The sequence below is a fragment of the Apium graveolens genome, chromosome 11, assembly GCF_009905375.1.
Source record: "Apium graveolens cultivar Ventura chromosome 11, ASM990537v1, whole genome shotgun sequence".
Taxonomy (NCBI): domain Eukaryota; kingdom Viridiplantae; phylum Streptophyta; class Magnoliopsida; order Apiales; family Apiaceae; genus Apium; species Apium graveolens.
The window spans coordinates 80,985,295-81,005,659 of record NC_133657.1 but is presented as its reverse complement, the minus strand read 5'-3'; the positions used below and the strand labels follow the sequence as shown (position 1 = coordinate 81,005,659).

The 20,365-nt window shown below is 34.4% G+C and overlaps 1 non-coding gene across 1 annotated transcript; it reads left to right on the top strand.

Annotated features, from left to right (window-relative positions):
• Nucleotides 1–18,749: 18,749 nt before the first annotated feature.
• On the top strand, nucleotides 18,750–18,855 carry LOC141698925 (small nucleolar RNA R71). The gene has a single exon (XR_012565422.1). It is a non-coding gene; the product is annotated as a small nucleolar RNA R71 (small nucleolar RNA).
• Nucleotides 18,856–20,365: the final 1,510 nt, after the last annotated feature.

Here is a 20,365-nt window from a genome sequence, read left to right as displayed (position 1 = left end):
TCTGTAAAAAGTAAGTTTTCTTATTCAATAATCAATACATCAATTATAATTACAACTTGTATTGTCATGTTATTAACTAGATTTGACACAAGCACAGAACACACACCTAGTTAGGTTTTGGCAGACGAAATTTGATAAACAATATAAAATATATTTTAAAAAAATAAAGTTCACTTCTCTCATTGTACTTTAAATTATATATATATTGAATTTTATTTAGATTAAAATATATAAGGTTAATTTTACCGTGCTTATATAAGTATATGCGGTAGCGTTTGAGAGTGTTTATTCATTTTAATTTTGCATATGTTCGATTTTTTTAATGTAGCACATATATTATGAATTAATTACTCATCATTATTTATGAACTCGTTTCAATAGATTTTATATATTATTTTTAATTATTCTATTTGGCAATGTATTGATGTTTAATTTTAAGGTGACAAGCTAATTATATGTTACTGGATTAGTATGACGTCATAGGTTCTGAATTTGAGTTTATTTTAATTGTCATATTCAAATTATTAAAAGCTATGTGCAATCAATAGTATTTATATTAATATAAAAATAAGTCGGGGCCATGTATGTCAAAGTTAACTAGCTCATAGTATAAAAAGTGAGGGACATGGGGTGTTACTAGTGCTCTGGTCACATGTTTTGATTACGAGTCATATATGCATTAATAAAAAGAAATTAATACTGTAGGCCGAGACCTATCGCTTTATCAAGAGATCGTATGTTAATTATAAATCATACTTTTATAATTAGGTCCGCAGGAGTTACGTGATTGTAGTTTTGTAAGTATTTAAGGTCATTGCAATTAAGGTACGGATTCTGTCCCCTTTTTATTCCGCGATACTCCTCTTAGAAATTAAATATCCCTTATTCGTTGAATTTCATATTTATTCGCTCCGTCAATATTGTTTGAGAATTGTTTCAAAAATTGATTTGGAAAATTTTAAATATATGTTTATGCGGTTTTCAAAACTTATTTATGACACCTTCTGTTTTGAAAAATCTGAATTGTTTATCCGAAGTGATTTTATATTTTGCGAGAAATATTATTTTTCGTTTGGACCCTTAGTGTGATTTAGGGTATACCGAGTTAACCAGCTGTAGGGGTACTACAGCCATGTCATTGCGGCACCAATGACATGACACTTCTGTGACAGTGTGATTGGTCACGGCGTATCCTTCTGTTAGCTCTTGGGAGGAGCTTTTGGCCATTTGATATTTGTTTCAGGATACGTGGGTACACCCAGAGTTTGATATGTGATTTGATTTATGGTGACGTTGTATATACCGTACACGTTATTCATTCTGTTGCACGCATTAGGTACCCTATGATGTGTGTATTTGTATCTGTTCTGATCTCGGTATGAAATATCCTAACCCCTCGTTGCTTCAGCCTTATTTTTTTAAAATTGTTGTTTTATTATAATTTGCAGATTATTTATTTCTAATCTGTTTGTTCAATAAATTATATTTCAAATCCGTACTGGGCGTTTGGTTCATGCCGTATTCTTTTTCTGGCAGGTGCTTAGGGGGATCTGGGATTGTGTGATGGAGAGCTACCCCTTTTTATTGATTAGAATTTCGGACTTTATCAGTATTTAGACTTAATTATTTATTTACAGAATTCAGAATTTATATTATTTGTTTAGATATTTTGGAAATTTAGTATTATTTTGGAAATTTTAGATTGTTAAATTATTGTTAGAAATATATTAGTGCTCTGTTTGCAGGTTTATGAATTTTAAGTAATATCTCCTTTTAAAATTAAAAATGGGGTGTTACAGAGATGGTATCAGATCTAGGATTATCTCTATAATTTATTTATATTAAAAAAAAAGGAAAATAAATACATGTATCAAAACTATGATTATAATTTTTTTTTTGTTTATTTAGTGAAGTGCTTTTAGTTGTATATTTAATTCTTAATAATTTAAAAAAATTAATAAATATATTATATTTGCTCTCTAGGTGATTATTCTTCCTTGGAAGAGTGTTCATTTGAGATATATATGAAAGTTAATTCAAGGTTCGCATTTGTATCCCTATTACATTTCGGATATGTAAATGTCTGTCACGTGTCAGTTGTTAGAGATTATTGTCATCCATTGTACATAGTTTAGTCTTGTGAGAGGAAGCTGAAGCAATTTTGCATCATTGTGAGTTTTGAGTCTTTTGACTTATAAGAAGAAAAAAAAATTAGTTGTGTTTCTTAACATCTTGAAAAAATAAAATATTTAGACAGGCTATTAAAGAATAAAAGATTATTGTATTATAAATATCTAATTTATTCGATTTATATTGGAGTATTTGATTTTGTTTGATTCCGGGGACGGAATTCTTTTTAAGGAGGTATATATGTAATAATAGTGATTTTAATAATAAGAATAATAAAGATAATAATAATAATGAATATTTGTTATTATATATTGTGTACTAATTAGAAACAGAATAGGTTAATGAATATGTATAAATAATTTAATTCGATTATTTTCAAAGCCCATTAGTAGACCCAATACTATATAAACATATACACTTACAAAAATAGTTGTCGGTAATAATGAAAACCTAAAAGAATTAAATTGCTGATAGAGGCTCACAAGAACAGAGGGAGGCGGGACAAGAGCACACATGGATTAGAAGTGTAGCGGTATACTTTGTTTTGGGTTCTCTGTAAAAAGTAAGTTTTCTTATTCAATAATCAATACATCAATTATAATTACAACTTGTATTGTCATGTTATTAACTAGATTTGACACAAACACAGAACACACACATAGTTAGGTTTTGGCAGACGAAATTTGAAAAACAATATAAAATATATTTAAAAAAAAATAAAGTTCACTTCTCTCATTATACTTTAAATTATATATATATTGAATTTTATTTAGATTAAAATATATAAGGTTAATTTTACCGTGCTTATATAAGTATATGCGGTAGCGTTTGAGAGTGTTTATTCATTTTAATTTTGTATATGTTCGATTTTTTTAAAGTAGCACATATATTATGAATTAATTACTCATCATTATTTATGAACTCGTTTCAATAGATTTTATATATTATTTTTAATTATTCTATTTGGCAATGTATTGCTGTTTAATTTTAAGGTGACAAGCTAATTATATGTTACTGGATTAGCATGACGTCATAGGTTCTGAATTTGAGTTTATTTTAATTGTCATATTCAAATTATTAAAAGCTATGTGCAGTCTATAGTATTTATATTAATATAAAAATAAGTCGGGGCCATGTATGTCAAAGTTAACTAGCTCATAGTATAAAAAGTGAGGGACATGGGGTGTTACTAGTGCTCTGGTCACATATTTTGATTACGAGTCATATATGCATTAATAAAAAGAAATCAATACTGTAGGCCGAGACCTATCATTTTATCAAGAGATCGTATGTTAATTATAAATCATACTTTTATAATTAGGTCCGCAGGAGTTATGTGATTGCAGTTTTGTAAGTATTTAAGGTCATTACAATTAAGGTACGGATTCTGTCCCCTTTTTATTCCGCGATACTCCTCTTAGAAATTAAATATCCCTTATTCGTTGAATTTCATATTTATTCGCTCCGTCAATATTGTTTGAGAATTGTTTCAAAATTGATTTGGAAAATTTTAAATATATGTTTATGCGGTTTTCAAAACTTATTTATGACACCTTCTGTTTTGAAAAATCTGAATTGTTTGTCCGAAGTGATTTTATATTTTGCGAGAAATATTATTTTTCATTTGGACCCTTAGTGTTATTTAGGGTATACCGAGTTAACCAGCTGTAGGGGTACTACAGCCATGTCATTGCGGCACCAGTGACATGACACTTCCGTGACAGTGTGATTGGTCACGGCGTATCCTTCTGTTAGCTCTTGGGAGGAGCTTTTGGCCATTTGATATTTGTTTCAGCATACGTGGGTACACCCATAGTTTGATCTGTGATTTGATTTATGGTGACGTTGTATATTCCGTACACGTTATTCATTCTGTTGCACGCATTAGGTACCCTATGATGTGTGTATTTGTATATGTTCTGATCTCGGTATGAAATATCATAACCCCTCGTTGCTTCAGCCTTATTTTTTTAAAATTGTTGTTTTACTATAATTTGCAAATTATTTATTTCTAATCTCTTTGTTCTATAAATTGTATTTCAAATCCATACTGGGCATTTGGCTCATGCCGTATTCTTTTTCTGGCAGGTGCTTAGGGGGATCTGGGACTGTGTGATGGAGAGCTACCCCTTTTTATTGATTAGGATTTCGGACTTTATCAGTATTTAGACTTAATTATTTATTTAGAGAATTCAGAATTTATATTATTGGTTTAGATATTTTGGAAATTTAGTATTATTTTGGAAATTTTAGATTGTTAAATTATTGTTAGAAATATATTAGTGCTCTGTTTGCAGGTTTATGAATTTTAAGTAATTTCTCCTTTTAAAATTAAAAAGGGGGTGTTACAGAGATGGTATCAGAGCTAGGATTGTCTCTATAATTTATTTATATTAAAAAAAAGGAAAATAAATACATGTATCAAAACTATTATTATAATTTTTTTGTTGTTGATTTAGTGATGTACTTTTAGTTGTATATTTAATTCTTAATAATTTAAAAAAAAATTAATAAATATATTATATTTGCTCTCTAGGTGATTATTCTTCCTTGGAAGGGTGTTAATTTGAGATATATAAGAAAGTTAATTCAAGGTTCGCATTTGTATCCCTATTACATTTCGGATATGTAAATGTCTGTCATGCGTCAGTTGTTAGAGATTACTGTCATCCATTGTACATAGTTTAGTCTTGTGAGAGGAAGCTGAAGCAATTTTGCATCATTGTGAGTTTTGAGTCTTTTGACTTATAAGAAGAAAAAAAAATTAGTTGTGTTTCTTAACATCTTGAAAAAATAAAATATTTAGACAGGCTATTAAAGAATAAAAGATTATTGTATCATAAATATCTAATTTATTCGATTTATATTGGAGTATTTAATTTTGTTTGATTCCGGGGACGGAATTCTTTTTAAGGAGGTATATATGTAATAATAGTGATTTTAATAATAAGAATAATAATGATAATAATAATAATGAATATTTGTAATTATATATTGTGTACTAATTATAAACAGAATACGTTAATGAATATGTATAAATAATTTAATTCGATTATTTTCAAAGCCCATTAGTAGACCCAATACTATATAAACATATACACTTACAAAAATAGCTGTCGGTAATAATGAAAACCTAAAAGAATTAAATTGTTGATAGAGGCTCACAAGAACAGAGGGAGGCGGGACAAGAGCACACAGGGATTAAAAGTGTAGCGGTATACTTTGTTTTGGGTTCTCTGTAAAAAGTAAGTTTTCTTATTCAATAATCAATACATCAATTATAATTACAACTTGTATTGTCATGTTATTAACTAGATTTGACACAAACACAGAACACACACCTAGTTAGGTTTTGGCAGACGAAATTTGATAAACAATATAAAATATATTTTAAAAAAATAAAGTTCACTTCTCTCATTGTACTTTAAATTATATATATATTGAATTTTATTTAGATTAAAATATATAAGGTTAATTTTACCGTGCTTATATAAGTATATGCGGTAGCGTTTGAGAGTGTTTATTCATTTTAATTTTGTATATGTTCGATTTTTTTAAAGTAGCACATATATTATGAATTAATTACTCATCATTATTTATGAACTCGTTTCAATAGATTTTATATATTATTTTTAATTATTCTATTTGGCAATGTATTACTGTTTAATTTTAAGGTGACAAGCTAATTATATGTTACTAGATAGCGTGACGTCATAGGTTCTGAATTTGAGTTTATTGTAATTGTCATATTCAAATTATTAAAAGCTATGTGCAGTCAATAGTATTTATGTTAATATAAAAATAAGTTGGGGCCATGTATGTCAAAGTTAACTAGCTCATAGTATAAAAAGTGAGGGACGTGGGGTGTTACTAGTGCTCTGGTCACATGTTTTGATTACGAGTCATATATGCATTACTAGAGAATTCAGAATTTATATTATTGGTTTAGATATTTTGGAAATTTAGTATTATTTTGGAAATTTTAGATTGTTAAATTATTGTTAGAAATATATTAGTGCTTTGTTTGCAGGTTTATGAATTTTAAGTAATATCTCCTTTTAAAATTAAAAAGGGGGTATTACACAGGTATACCTTGTGTCCCCTATAGTTAGGGTTGTTCATCAGAATGAAAGAATATAAAAGGAATTCAAACTCAAATGAATAAAACTGAAAAGATTTCAAAGCTGGTATTTCTGGAGGAAATGGAATCCAGAAAACAAGATTCTGGCATAAAATGACTAAACGAGTGTTAGGGAATATATCCTTTAACATATACCTCTTTTGAGAGAGGTCAAAATAAATTATAAAAAGAGAATCTATTGCCAAGGTCTTAATATTTATCTTCTATTTGAACTCTTCTGTTGACTCGCCATCTGATTCCAAACTCTTTTTATCCACGTCTTAAATTATCGATAATCTACGTAACTTTTCGAAGACTTCACCATAAACGTTTACAGCTGCCAGGAATTTTATCCAGCTCAGCACAACCACTCAAACTAATGCCCCTATCTTAGCTTACTTGTTGGTACTATATCCCATAGTCCAACAGGAACTCGAGATGAGCTCAAGCGTCCTCACATAGCTATACACACTCGTACACACTCTCGTTTCTATTTTACTATAACCTCAGCTCTGATACCAACCTGTAACGCCCCCAAATCCGGGGTCAAGGGATTTGGTCGTCACTATGAAACCTCAATCCAAATTAACCTATTTAATCAATAAACAAATATCAATGGAAGATATTAAGCATAAATGACCCCAAACTAATCCAAGATCTTTTAAGGTTACAGTTCTAGAAATAAGATTTCCAAATTCCACAAATAAAATTTTCACTTTCTTTTAAAACTCTTTGCAACAATTCTCAATCTCAAAACTTAACCCGCCAGTATAACTTCGAAAAGAAGTAAACTAGGCCCAACTATAAAATACACAACTATAACATAATATAATATAAATAACTTTACACAATAGAACTTACACTAGTTCGCAAACCCTGGATCAACCACCTTCCAAAAGCTTCTTCTTTGCTTCCTCGAATTATGCGGCTAAATAGCGCAAGCTAATCCTCACTGGAGGTTAAATTTGAAAACAGGCAAGTATGAGCGAAATAAATGCTCAGCAAGTTCATTATAGCATATATATGGTCGTTTTGATATAAAATCGACATCTGCATTAGCGCGGAACATTTTAAAATCATAATTGCTGAAACAGAAAATTTAATAAAGAATCGGATAATTGTTTCTCACTGTATTCAAAACTCTTTTTGATATTTTCGAGCGAAATGCTTCGGCAATACTTTGAATCTTGACGAGAATAAAACTCGTAAAATAGTGTTTACGGAAATATCGTAAACAGCAATAATATAAAATAATGATTATGGATTGAATCATAAACTTTATTCAAAACCGAACTCTTGAAATTAATACTTATTTCGCTGTCCTATCAAATTAGATATCAATACGAACTTTGATGCTCACAACATCCCATTCTGAAGTCAACATCAATCATCTATACTAATACCACCTTTGATATTTAACAACAACCTAAATATCCACATCAAGTAGAAGCTGAATCAAAACTGCATTTCACCTTTAATCCAAAACAGAAACAGTTGATAAACCATTTATTTTATGACTAGCAAAACAATATCATAATTTAGATTGGAATCCTCGAACGACGGTGTGTTGCCTTCAGTGATCAGCCGCGGAGCAACACCGGTATGCTGAAGCATATCCAACTAAACAAAAGGGTACCCAAGGCACATATCGGCCTAACAAGGTGTTATATCCTGTATAACCCATAGCTCATACTGGACTACCTCCACGGCCTCTTACGCAACCATCCAATCTTAAAAACATTTTATTAAAAGGGGTCATAATACTCGACACCCTTATAAACTTTTATTCCCCCATTCACTTGGGTAGGAATACTCGCAAAACCAAATCATTTTCCTCAAAATTCAAAACATTTATAAATCCATTAATTTGATAAGTAAAATCACTTAGCTATTCTAAACATAGAATAGCAGAAGAGTACTTGTATGATAAACATTTAATTCAGCGATATGTAAAACATTTATCTATTCTGAAATGGGAATAGAGAAAAATACTTGCATAATAAGATTCAAAATAAATATCACTTGAACAATAAGTGATGATAGGAATACTTGCTTTTGGGTTTTTTAGCAATTAGTAACACTCGTAGAAACGCAATTATCTCAGTCTGGCATCTCAAGGCATCAGTGTCTTTTACTTTGCTAAATCTCTGATCTACTACTCATGGAGTGCTGCAACCCAATATTCCATACTATATAACTCTAGTCTTCATCCATTCCATCTGGTCCTGATAGTCTTGAAAGACTCATATCTGTAATTATAAAATATCATTTTAATCATCAAAAAGATAATTACTTGACGAACTGCGCGTCAACACCCTATTTTCTACCCATACGATAGCCCACACATAAAGGAAACAGTCAAACACAAGACTCTTGACCCACGTACGCACGTAATTCACATAACATATAAACACATAACTAACATATCACATAATTCATATCAAATATGCCTCAGTTCGTCAAAAGGTTCGACTCGGTACGTTTAAAACTGAAATCGGGTCAAAAATATGATTTTTCGATCAATAATCGACTCAAAATGACTCGTAAAACAAGAGATCTTTTGAATCAAAAGAATTTAGGTCTCGAAACTATTTTTAATGAACGCGTAATATTTTTATGAGTCTATACGCGTTCGTTTCGTATTAAACGAATGAACGGTCTATTTTCTATGAATAAAATACGAATAATTCAATTAATAATAGTATTAATTGAATATTCAATACTCTATAAATATTTTTAAAAGCTCAAAATAATTTTTAGGAATTATTTGGCTTAATGATAAATAATTTAATTTTATTTAACTATTTATAAATAAAATTAATTGATTAAATGAATTAATCAATCAATTAAATCCATAAATAATTAACTAAAATAAATTATAAATAATTAAATCAAATTTGAATTTTTGAAAATAATAAAAGAAAATGATTTTTGGAATTAAAATAATTCAGTTAACTATTTAAAATAATTAACTAAATTTATTTTTGAATTTAAAAACAATTTTTGGAATTTCAAATGAATTTTGAATTATTTTCTGAAAATAATACCCAGAAACATGTTTTGACAAGGGGTCATCTTCTTAGATGGATCGAACAGCAGCAAAACACAAGAACACAGCCGAGAAGCTTGAAGAACTCGCCGGAATTTTCCGGAATCTGGCGAGCTTCAACACCTCCGGCGAACCCCCGAATCACACCAAAACATCACGAAAACTTCTATTTTTCACACCAAACTCGACCAAAATCATTCTAGAAATTGAATGGAAGCAACTACAACATCAAACATTCAAACCCACATAAAAATCAATCAAAACCATCAAGAACAACAAACTTTCCGGCCAAAAAATTGATTTGCTTCGTTTCTCAACCATAATCGACGTACTATATATCAAAACGATGCCAGAAACACGTACAATCTATTCGTATCATCACAATCAACAACCAATTAACGTATAACCCAAAATATTGAAAAATACAAACTAAGAAAACCTTTAACTCGACCTAATTATTCCTTCGATAGAACGAACACAAAAATGGTATGAATCGACTCTAAATAACATGTTAAGGCTAATCCTAACATCAAAAACAACCAAAAACTCCTGAAAATCAAGAACCCAATTCGTACTAAAATGATGAACTACATTTTTTGAGAAGTAACCAACCTTAGTTGATGATTCTGGTATCAAAATAACGGGCTCGAAGAGAGCTTCGATTCGACTAATAGATCGTCAAAAACGGAGCAACGGATCTCCAGATATCGCAAGATTAAGATCAAGAATGAATCGAAACCTCCAAGAACAATTTAGAGGATTTTTCTATTATTCTGAAAAATAAATAATTATCTGATTTTTTTTAGATAATTATGAGAAATAAAATAGAAATTCAACTATTTATACTTATGGAATATTAATACCCGTTGGATCATTTCGGATCCGAAAATAGATTACTTAGCCGCTAAGTAACTATAAAAATAATACAATTAAATGCCGGATTTCGATAATTATCAAAAACGGGCTTCTTATAAAATACTTTATAAGAAAATATTGTAATAATATCCCGTCTTTCGACAATACGGGTTTTGTTGATTTATCGAAATGATTATCGTATCGAAAATTTTATGTCGGGACGCGCACGGGTCAAACCGTAATCCGGATCGAAAAAGTCAAAACACAGAAAATGTCCGGAATTATCAGATTAGATTAGAAAGGAGTTTTCCGAAGAGTTCTGGGTTGTAAAAACGCAAAAACGGTTGAAGTTGGACGATTCCCGGCTTTATAAAATAGTTTTATAATTACTCAGAAAATAATTATTAAATCTATAAATTCTTATAAAATCATATTACAATCCAAAAATTACCAGAAAAATACCATAAATATCTATACTTTACTATGGACATATAAAAATCAAAATACTTACACTTTGTCACATATAAACACCCGAATATAAATATCAATCTCAAAACTTAACCCGCTAGTATAACTTCCAAAAGCTTCTTCTTTGCTTCCTCGAATTACGCGGCTAAATAGCGCAAGCTAATCCTCACTGGAGGTTAAGTTTGAAAACAGGCAAGTATGAGCAAAATAAATACTCAGCAAGTTCATTATAACATATATATGGTCGTTTTGATACTAAATCGACATCTACATTAGCGCGGAACATTTTAAAATCATAATTGCTGAAACAAAAAATTTAATAAAGAATCGGATAATTGTTTCTCACTGTATTCAAAACTCTTTTTTGATATTTTCGAGCGAAATGCTTCGGCAATACTTTGAATCTTGACGAGAATAAAACTCGTAAAACAGTGTTTACGGAAAATATCGTAAACAGCAATAATATAAAACAATGATTATGGATTGAATCATAAACTTTATTCAAAACCGAACTCTTGAAATTAATACTTATTTCGTTGTCCTATCAAATTAGATATCAATACGAACTTTGATGCTCACAACATCCCAAACTGAAGTCAACATTAATCATCTATACTAATACCACCTTTGATATTTAACAACAACCTAAATATCCACATCAAGCAGAAACTGAATCAAAACTGCATTTCACCTTTAATCCAAAACAGAAACAGTTGATAAACCATTTATTTTATGATTATCAAAACAATATCATAATTTAGATTGGAATCCTCGAACGACGGTGTGTTGCCTTCGGTGATCAGCCGCGGAGCAACACCGGTATGCCGAAGCATATCCAAGAACAATTTAGAGGATTTTTCTATTTTTCTGAAAAATAAATAATTATCTGATTTTTTTTAGATAATTATGAGAAATAAAATAGAAATTCAACTATTTATACTTATGGAATATTAATACCCGTTGGATCATTTCGGATCCAAAAATAGATTACTTAGCCGCTAAGTAACTATAAAAACAATACAATTAAATACCAGATTTGGATAATTATCAAAAACGGGCTTCTTATAAAATACTTTATACGAAAATAATGTAATAATATCCCGTCTTTCGACAATACGGGTTTTGTTGATTTATCGAAATGATTATCGTATCGAAAATTTTGTGCCAGGATGCGCACGGGTCAAACTGTAATCCGAATCGAAAAAGTCAAAACACGGAAAATGTCCGGAATTATCAGATTACGTCAGAAAGGGGTTTTCCGAAGAGTTACGGGTTGTAAAAACGCAAAAATGGTTGAAGTTGGACGATTCACGACTTTATAAAATAGTTTTATAATTACTCAGAAAATAATTATTAAATCTATAAATTCTTATAAAATCATATAACAATCCAAAAATTACCAGAAAAATACCATAATAATCTATACTTTACTATGGACATATAAAAATCAAAATACTTACACTTTGTCACATATAAACACCCGAATATAAATATCAATCATCAGATAATTCACCAAAATTCCCATAATAATCACATAAAAAATTATTTATTAATAAAAATAATTGCACGATATTTCCCGGATATTACAAAACAATTTCAATTTACCGATATTAATAAGATCGGCTTTCAAATAACTTTTGAAAATAATACCTTTAAGTAAATATTTTCAGAAATTAACAAGGATCGATATAACACTTAACAATTAGCGCATTACCATTTAATAACACCAACTCGTCAAACATGAATAAAATATACACCATTTTATTCCTTCTAAATCATAAAAGCACATATATGTATATATATTCAAATAATAATTATAATAATTCTAAAAATACGGGATCTTACAAAAACTATGGATGTCGTGCATCGCATCCATCCTCCTCGCAAGACGCCTATATTGCATCGAACTCAAACCAGCTCCCATGTCTGCCCCTGCTACCTCCTGTTGCTGCTGCGATGGCCCTCCTTCATCTCCTAACTGAGATCTCCATGCAGTCCTGCTCGCCTGACCAGCAGATGGCCTCCCGCCAGGTAGGTGGTCAAAAGAATACCCAACCCCCTTCAGATCGGGCTTGCCTCCATCCCATTCCTGCATCATAGCCAAAGTAGTGTTATCGATTGGAGTACTCGGAATTTGCAATTGCTTATGTGCGGGCCAATGCACACCAAATGCCATACACAGCTTTGTCACCACAGATGCATACGAAATAGACCCCGTCGTGCTCCCCCTCAAGAACTTCAGAATCCTCTGAAAGATAACCATCACCAAATCTATATAATCACCCTGCAGAATGCCCCATAACAGCCGTGCACGCTCCACAGTAACCTCATGCACATGTGAAGATGGCATGATATTAGCACATATAAAAGTGTTCCATGCACGGGCAACCTGTTCATGCTGGATGCCGGGAACGTAGAATACTCGACTACCGTGCCCCTCTTAATCTTCCAGTGAGTGTCGGGCCGGCACAGAGTAGCAACAATGAGATCCGGATCAAAGTCCTCTGTAGTCTTATCATTCCAGGTATCCTGCCCGGGCTGCTCAATCACAGTCCTGATAGCCTCTGCACTATACTTCACCATCCTCTCTCGTACCACAGTAAAACCATTCTTCTCGGCCTTGGCGTTCGTATAGAACTCGCAAAAAGGAACCCAGCCCATCTCAAGAATCATCTCCAAAAGCTTACCATCATTCCCTGATGGCAGAAAACCTCGCTCCTTAACGATTGGCTTCGAAAGAAGCCTCGTGTACTCCTCACTTCAGGAGTAGAAAACCTGGGCTTCACGCCACTCGCAGTTGAAGAATCGGTGGTGTTGCTTCCAACTTGTGTTCTTTGTCTCTTGGGTGCCATGGAAATTTATTAGAGAGAATAAGAGTTGTGTTTGAGAGAGAATTTATGTTTGAGAGTTTGTGAATTGGTGAAGAAGTTTGTGTATGGGGTGTATGTATATATAGGTGGTGAAAAGAGAATTAGATACGGAATAGAAGTGGGATTTTAATATGGGAATAATGGGAGTATTGGGTTTGATTTGGAGAGGGAATTATGGGATGTGGGGGAGTAAAATCCGGTTGGGAATTGATTTTGGGACAAAATTCCCGATTCCCCCCTTAAAATGCCTTTTATTTTTTTCCAGATTCGGGACACATAGCGGCCACGCGCTAGGATGGCAGGGGCGCGCAGTACTTCTGCCAAACCAGCGCGGCCGCGCGCTGTAACAGCGCGGGCGCGCCGTGTTTCTCTGTAAATGGCGCGGCTGCGCGCTGGGATAGCGCGGACGCGCTAGACTTCTGTAGTCAGACCTAAATTTTTTTCCATTTTTTGTGATTTTCTCTTTTCTTCTTGCTTCCTCTACTTACTAATGTACAACAAACTTGGGTTGCCTCCCAAGAAGCGCTTCTTTTACGTCGCTAGCTCGACGTAGAATCTTGAGATCAAGTGAACAATAAAATGGCACTAACCACCTCGCGGGTTGCCGTGTCACCATAATAATGCTTCAACCGTTGAACATTTACCTTGAATGCTTGGCCCGGATTATTCTCAAAAATTTCCACCGCTCCATGTGGAAACACGGTTTTGATTATGAAGGGCCCTGACCATCTTGGCTTCAACTTTCCAGGAAAAAGACGGAGACGAGAGTTAAATAAAAGAACTTGTTGTCCTGGCACAAATTTCTTGAGCACTAGACCCCGATCATGCCACCTCTTGACTTTCTCCTCATACATCTTGTTGTTCTCATAAGCTTGAAGTTAAAACTCGTCAAGTTCATTCAACTGAAGCATCCTCTTCTTTCCAGCTGCATCCAAGTCCAGATTCAATTTCTTCAAAGCCCAATATGCTTTATGCTCGAGCTCCACAGGCAAATGACACCCATTACCATATACCAACTGAAACGACGACATTCCCAATGGAGTCATATATGCTGTTCTATACGCCCAAACAGCTTCATCAAGCTTCAAAGACCAATCCTTCCTTGATGGACATAACACTTTCTCCACAATACACTTGATCTCTTTGTTAGATACCTCAGCTTGACCATTTGTCTGAGGATGATAAGCCGTAGCAATGTGATGATTCATATTATACCTTTTCATCATGGAAGTGAACTTGTGATTGCAAAAATGTGACCCCTCATCACTGATTATGACTCTCGGAGTTCCAAACCTTGTGAATATTTGTTTGTGAAGAAAATTAAGCACCACCTTTGCATCATTCGTTGGAAATGCCTTAACTTCAACCCATTTCGACACATAATCAACCGCCAATAAAATATACTGATTGTTACAAGATGAGACAAATGGCCCCATGAAGTCAATTCCCCAAACATCGAAGACCTCAACCTCGAGAAGCACATTAAGAGGCATCTCAATTACCCACACGTTGACATCGATCACATTTTAAAATGAACTGATGAGCATGTTTAAACAATGTTGGCCAAAAGAAACCTGTTTGAAGAACACGAGCTGCTGTCTTTTCTCCACCATAATGTCCTCCATAAGCCGTTGAGTGGCAATCTCGCAAGATTCCCCCTATTTCGCTGTAAGGAATACATCTCCTGATGATTTGGCAGCTCCTTGGCGGAAAAAAAACGCCTCATCCCACATATACCACTTCACCTCATGTAAAAACTTCTTCCTTTGAGCATAAGATAAGTCGGGAGGCATGATATTACTCACAAACAATATTTGTAAACCACGGCTCTTCTTCTTGCACTCCAAACAGCTGCTCATCGGGAAAAGAATCATTTATCAATGTCTTATCCAATGAAGTAGCATTAGGATTCTCTAAACGCGAGAGATGATCAGCAACTTGATTTTCAGTTCATTTTCTGTCCTTGATCTCTAGTTCAAATTCATGGAGCAAAAGAACCTATCGAATCAATCTAGGCTTCGAGTTATTCTTTGAGATAAGATATCGAATGGCGGCGTGATCAGTGAAAACTGTCACCTTAGTCCCAAGTAGATAAGATCGAAATTTCTCAAAACCATAGACAATAGCCAAAAGTTCTTTCACCGTAGTAGTGTAATTCAGTTGAGCACCATTTAGAGTCTTACTAGCGTAGTAGACCACATGAAATATGTTGTTGTTCTTTCTCTGCCCAAGAACTGCTCCAACTGCATAGTCACTTGCATCACACATCATCTCAAAAGGCTCATTCCAATCAGGTGCAGTTATGACAGGTACCGTGATTAAACTCTTCTTCAATGTCTCAAAAGCTGCAAGGCACTCGTCATCAAATTTAAAAGGAACATATTTCTCTAACAGACTGCACAAAGGCTTTGAAATTTTCAAGAAATCTTTGATGAAACGCCTGTAGAAACCCGCATGACCAAGAAAACTGTGAATTCTCTTAACAGAAATTGGTGGAGGAAGATTCTCAATGACCCCTACCTTGGCCTTGTCCACCTCTAGGCCTTTATTAGAAACCTTGTGCCCGAGAATAATGCCCCGACGCATCATAAAATGTCATTTCTCCCAATTGAGAACCAGATTGGTCTCAACAAACCTCTTGAGAATGTGTCCCAGTTCTGCAAGCATTCATCAAAAGAATCACCAAAGACTGAGAAGTCTTTGGTGATTCTGGCAAATCATGTCAGAAAAGATGGCCATCATACATCTCTGAAATGTGGCTGGTGCGCCACACAGACCAAAAGAAACTCGTCTGAAGGCGAAAGTACCAAATGGACAAGTGAAGGTAGTCTTCTCCTGATCTTCTGGAGCGATACAAATCTGATTGTAACTCGAATAGCCATCCAGAAGAAAGTAATACTCATGACCGGCCAACCTGTCAAGCATCTGATCAATGAAGGGCAATGTAAAGTGGTCCTTCCTAGTGGTCTTATTCAGCTTCCGATAGTCCATGCAGACCCTCCACCCCGTGACTGTTCTGGTAGGGATAAGCTCATTCTTTTCATTTTCTACCATAGTAATTCCACCTTTCTTTGGTACACATTGAATCGGGCTTACCCATAAACTGTCAGAGATAGGATAGATGATCCCTGCATCTAGCCACTTCATAATTTCCTTCTTCACTACTTCCTTCATGATTGGATTAAGTCTTCTTTACTGCTCGACTGTAGGCTTGCTACCTTCCTCTAACAGAATTTTATGCATACAGTAAGAAGGGTTGATCCCCTTGATATCTGCTATAGTCCATCCAATTGCCAATTTGAACTCTCTCAAAATCCTCAAAAGCTTTTCCTCATCATTACCTGAAAGGTCAGATACAATAATAACAGGCAGAGTAGATGCATCACCTAAAAATGCATACCTCAAATGTTCAGGTAAAGGCTTAAGCTCAAGAGAGGGGGCTTCCTCAATAGAAGGCTTGAGGCGTTTAAGAGCTTTGTTCAATTCCTCCATTCTAAGAGATTCAAAAAGCATATCAATTTTCCTTTTCCAGGGAGAAGCATTCAAATATTGCAATTATTCTTCACCTTCGTCATCTTCACTATATGAATTTCCCAATAAGGCTTTTTCTAAGGCATCAGACCTTAGCAATTGATCAAGTTCCGATGTGACCACCGAATCGACCAACTCCACTTTTAAGCACTCCTCATTATCAGTAGGAAATTTCATGGCATTAAACACATTAAAGGTAACATCCTGATCCAACACTCGCATTGTAAGCTCACCCTTCTACACATTTATCAAGGTTCGGCCAGTTGCCAAGAAAGGTGTTCCCAAGATTATGGGAAACTTCTTATCCTCCCCGAAATCAAGAATTACAAAATCAGCAGGAAATATGAGTTTATCAACCTTGACAAAGACATCCTCCACAATACCTCGCGGATATGTAATAGAACGATCGACCAACTATAAAGTCATATACGTCGGTTTAGGATCAGGTAGATCCAACTGTTTGAAAATTGACAAAGGCATCAGATTAATGCTAGATCCCAAATCACATAAGCATCTATCAAAAGACACTTTTCTAATAGTACATGGAATAGTGAAGCTTCTTGGATCTTTAAGCTTTGGAGGCAACTTCTGCTGCAGCACAAGCACTGCATTCCTCCGTGAGAGCGACAGTCTCTAAATTATCCAGCTTCACCTTCCGAGAGAGAATACCTTTCATAAACTTTGCATAACTAGGCATCTGCTCGAGAGCCTCAGTGAAAGGTATGTTGATATGAAGTTTCTTGAACACCTCCAGAAACTTCTCAAATTGCTTGTCCAGCTTTTTCTTCTGCAGTCGCTTAGGAAAAGGCGGTGGAGAATAGATTTGTGTATCCCCTGTATTACCCTCAGACGGAGTGTACTTAACAGTAGTCTTCCTTGGTTCCACTTCTTCATCCTGCTGCTTTTCTTCTTTCTCAACCCCAGCTTCTTCAGTTAACTCTTGAGTTTGTTCGGGATTCGTAACCTTCCCAGACCTCAAAGTGATTGCCTTTACCTGCTCCTTAGCTTCCCTCTTTCCTGGCACTTCAGTGTCACTAGGCAATGTACCAGGTTGACGATTTAGCAAGGCATTGGCAATCTGCCCAATTTGATTTTCCAAGGTCTTGATAGAAACAGCTTGACTCTTACACATAAGCTTCAACTCCTCTAATTCAGATTTTTCATTAGCTTGTTGTAGCTGGAGTTGTTGTCTTGGTGCATACTGCGGTTGCTGAAAACCAGGGGGTTGTACAACTTAGCTGGATACTGCTGAAACAACTGTTGAACCGTATTCTGAGCGTTGCTCCAACTGAATTTAGGATGATTACGGTTATTAGGATGATAGGTGGCTGGCACTGGTTGCTGCGATCGCTGGAAGTTGCTCACAAACGGAGCTGATTCACTAGAGATTGCGGACTGATCAGTTTCATGGGCACCAGCACAAAGCTCACAGACATTAGAGATTTGATTTACTCCATAATTAGCAAAGTGTCCACCTTTATTATCAAAGCCTTAAGTTGGGCAGCGATAGCAGTTGCTGTGTCCAACTCCGGAATTCCTACTACCTTTCCCTGAGTCAGTCTCTGGGAAAGGATTCTGGTACTCATTAGCAGCCATCAGTTCAATAACTTCATAAGCTTCATCGTAGCTCTTAGCCCACAAGGCTCCTCCTGATGCTGCGTCAAGCATGGGTCTAGAAGTAGGACCCAATCCATTGTAGAAACAATTAATAATCATCCAATCAGGCATGCCATGTGTGGGTACTTCCTTAGCATATCCTTATATCGATTCCAAGCCTCACACAGAGATTCTCTAGTTTGTTGAGCAAACTGAGTAAGAGCATTCCTGATTGCGGCAGTCTTCGCCATGGGGAAGAATTTAGTGAGAAACTTTTGAGCAAGATCTTCCCAAGTGGTGATAGACCCTGCTGGTAGAGAGTGTAACCAGCACTTAGCCTTGTCCCTCGGAGAGAATGGGAAGAGACGTAGCTTGATAGCATCTTCAATCACATCATTGAACTTGAAAGTGTCACAGATCTCGATGAAATCCCTGATGTGCATGTTGGGGTCTTCATTTGGAAAACCCCCAAACTGAACTGAGTTATGTATCATCTGGATCATGCTTGACTTGATCTCAAAAGTGTTAGCCCTGATGGCTGGTCTAATGATGTTAGACTGAATGTCATTAATCTTAGGCTTAGAATAGTCCATCAAAGCCTTCGGATTTTCTGCTTGATCACCCATAGCTACTACAATTGGCTATTCAACTTTCTCTTCTTCCTCTAACTTCTCTTTATCCTCAAAAACTTCTCTACGAACCACCACAAGTTCTTCCTCGGCTTTATCCAGTGTTCTTTTGCGAGTACGCGAACGCGTATGCATACACCCTCACGAGACCACCTAAAATAAGACAAGGAAACAATTAAGTAACAATGTCCGAGTCAATGAACTTTAACGACCACTGATGGAAAGCACATAAACTAATAATTAACACTGCAGTCCCAGGCAGCGGCGCCAAAAACTTGTTCGTCGTTAAACACGCGCTAATAATACACGCAAGTATACGAGTTCGCAAGTAGTATAGAATCTTTTCTAGTTCGTTCCCATAGAGACTGTATTGGTTAACTATTTAATTTATGCACCTAAGCAACAATGTATGGTTATTATCCAATGTTAAGACAAATAACAAATTGAGATTGTTTATAACTAAAAATTACTAATAATTATAACTACGAGAATAAGATTGACTGAATTAATATATATGACAACATTGGGATTCTAACTTCAGTAAATACTTCATTCAATAGCCTTATTATTCTTAAACTTAGCATGCAATGGTGATGATACTAATCAGATAACACGAAACTGATAAACGCCAACTTTCGTTGCACGAGTACCATTCTACCAGACATCCACAAAAGAGATAGAAGCTGAATAGACACCAATTATATTGAGACCCTATATGTCAATAGAATTTGACAACATAACGGTTTAAGCATAAGTTATCTATCTTGATTACATAGGGCAAGTAAGATGGTTAAAATTACCTACGAATCATGCATGACAAATACATGAACCTATGCTAGCATGGCAAGTTCTAAATCCGTAAATTCACTTTCGCTTCATTAAGAATTAACACATTATCTTATAAGTTCACGACGCTCATAAGACGAATACGCACAACCAATACTAGGATATTATACAATCACCACATACTAAGGCATCAAACAATTTAACTAAAGAAATCCATAAATAAATCCGCTAGAACCCCACGATAACGATTAGCCCATAATCAGACTCATCATCAACGTGGGTTCTGATGAAAACATGATATAGCAAATATAATATTTATACGAATAATTAA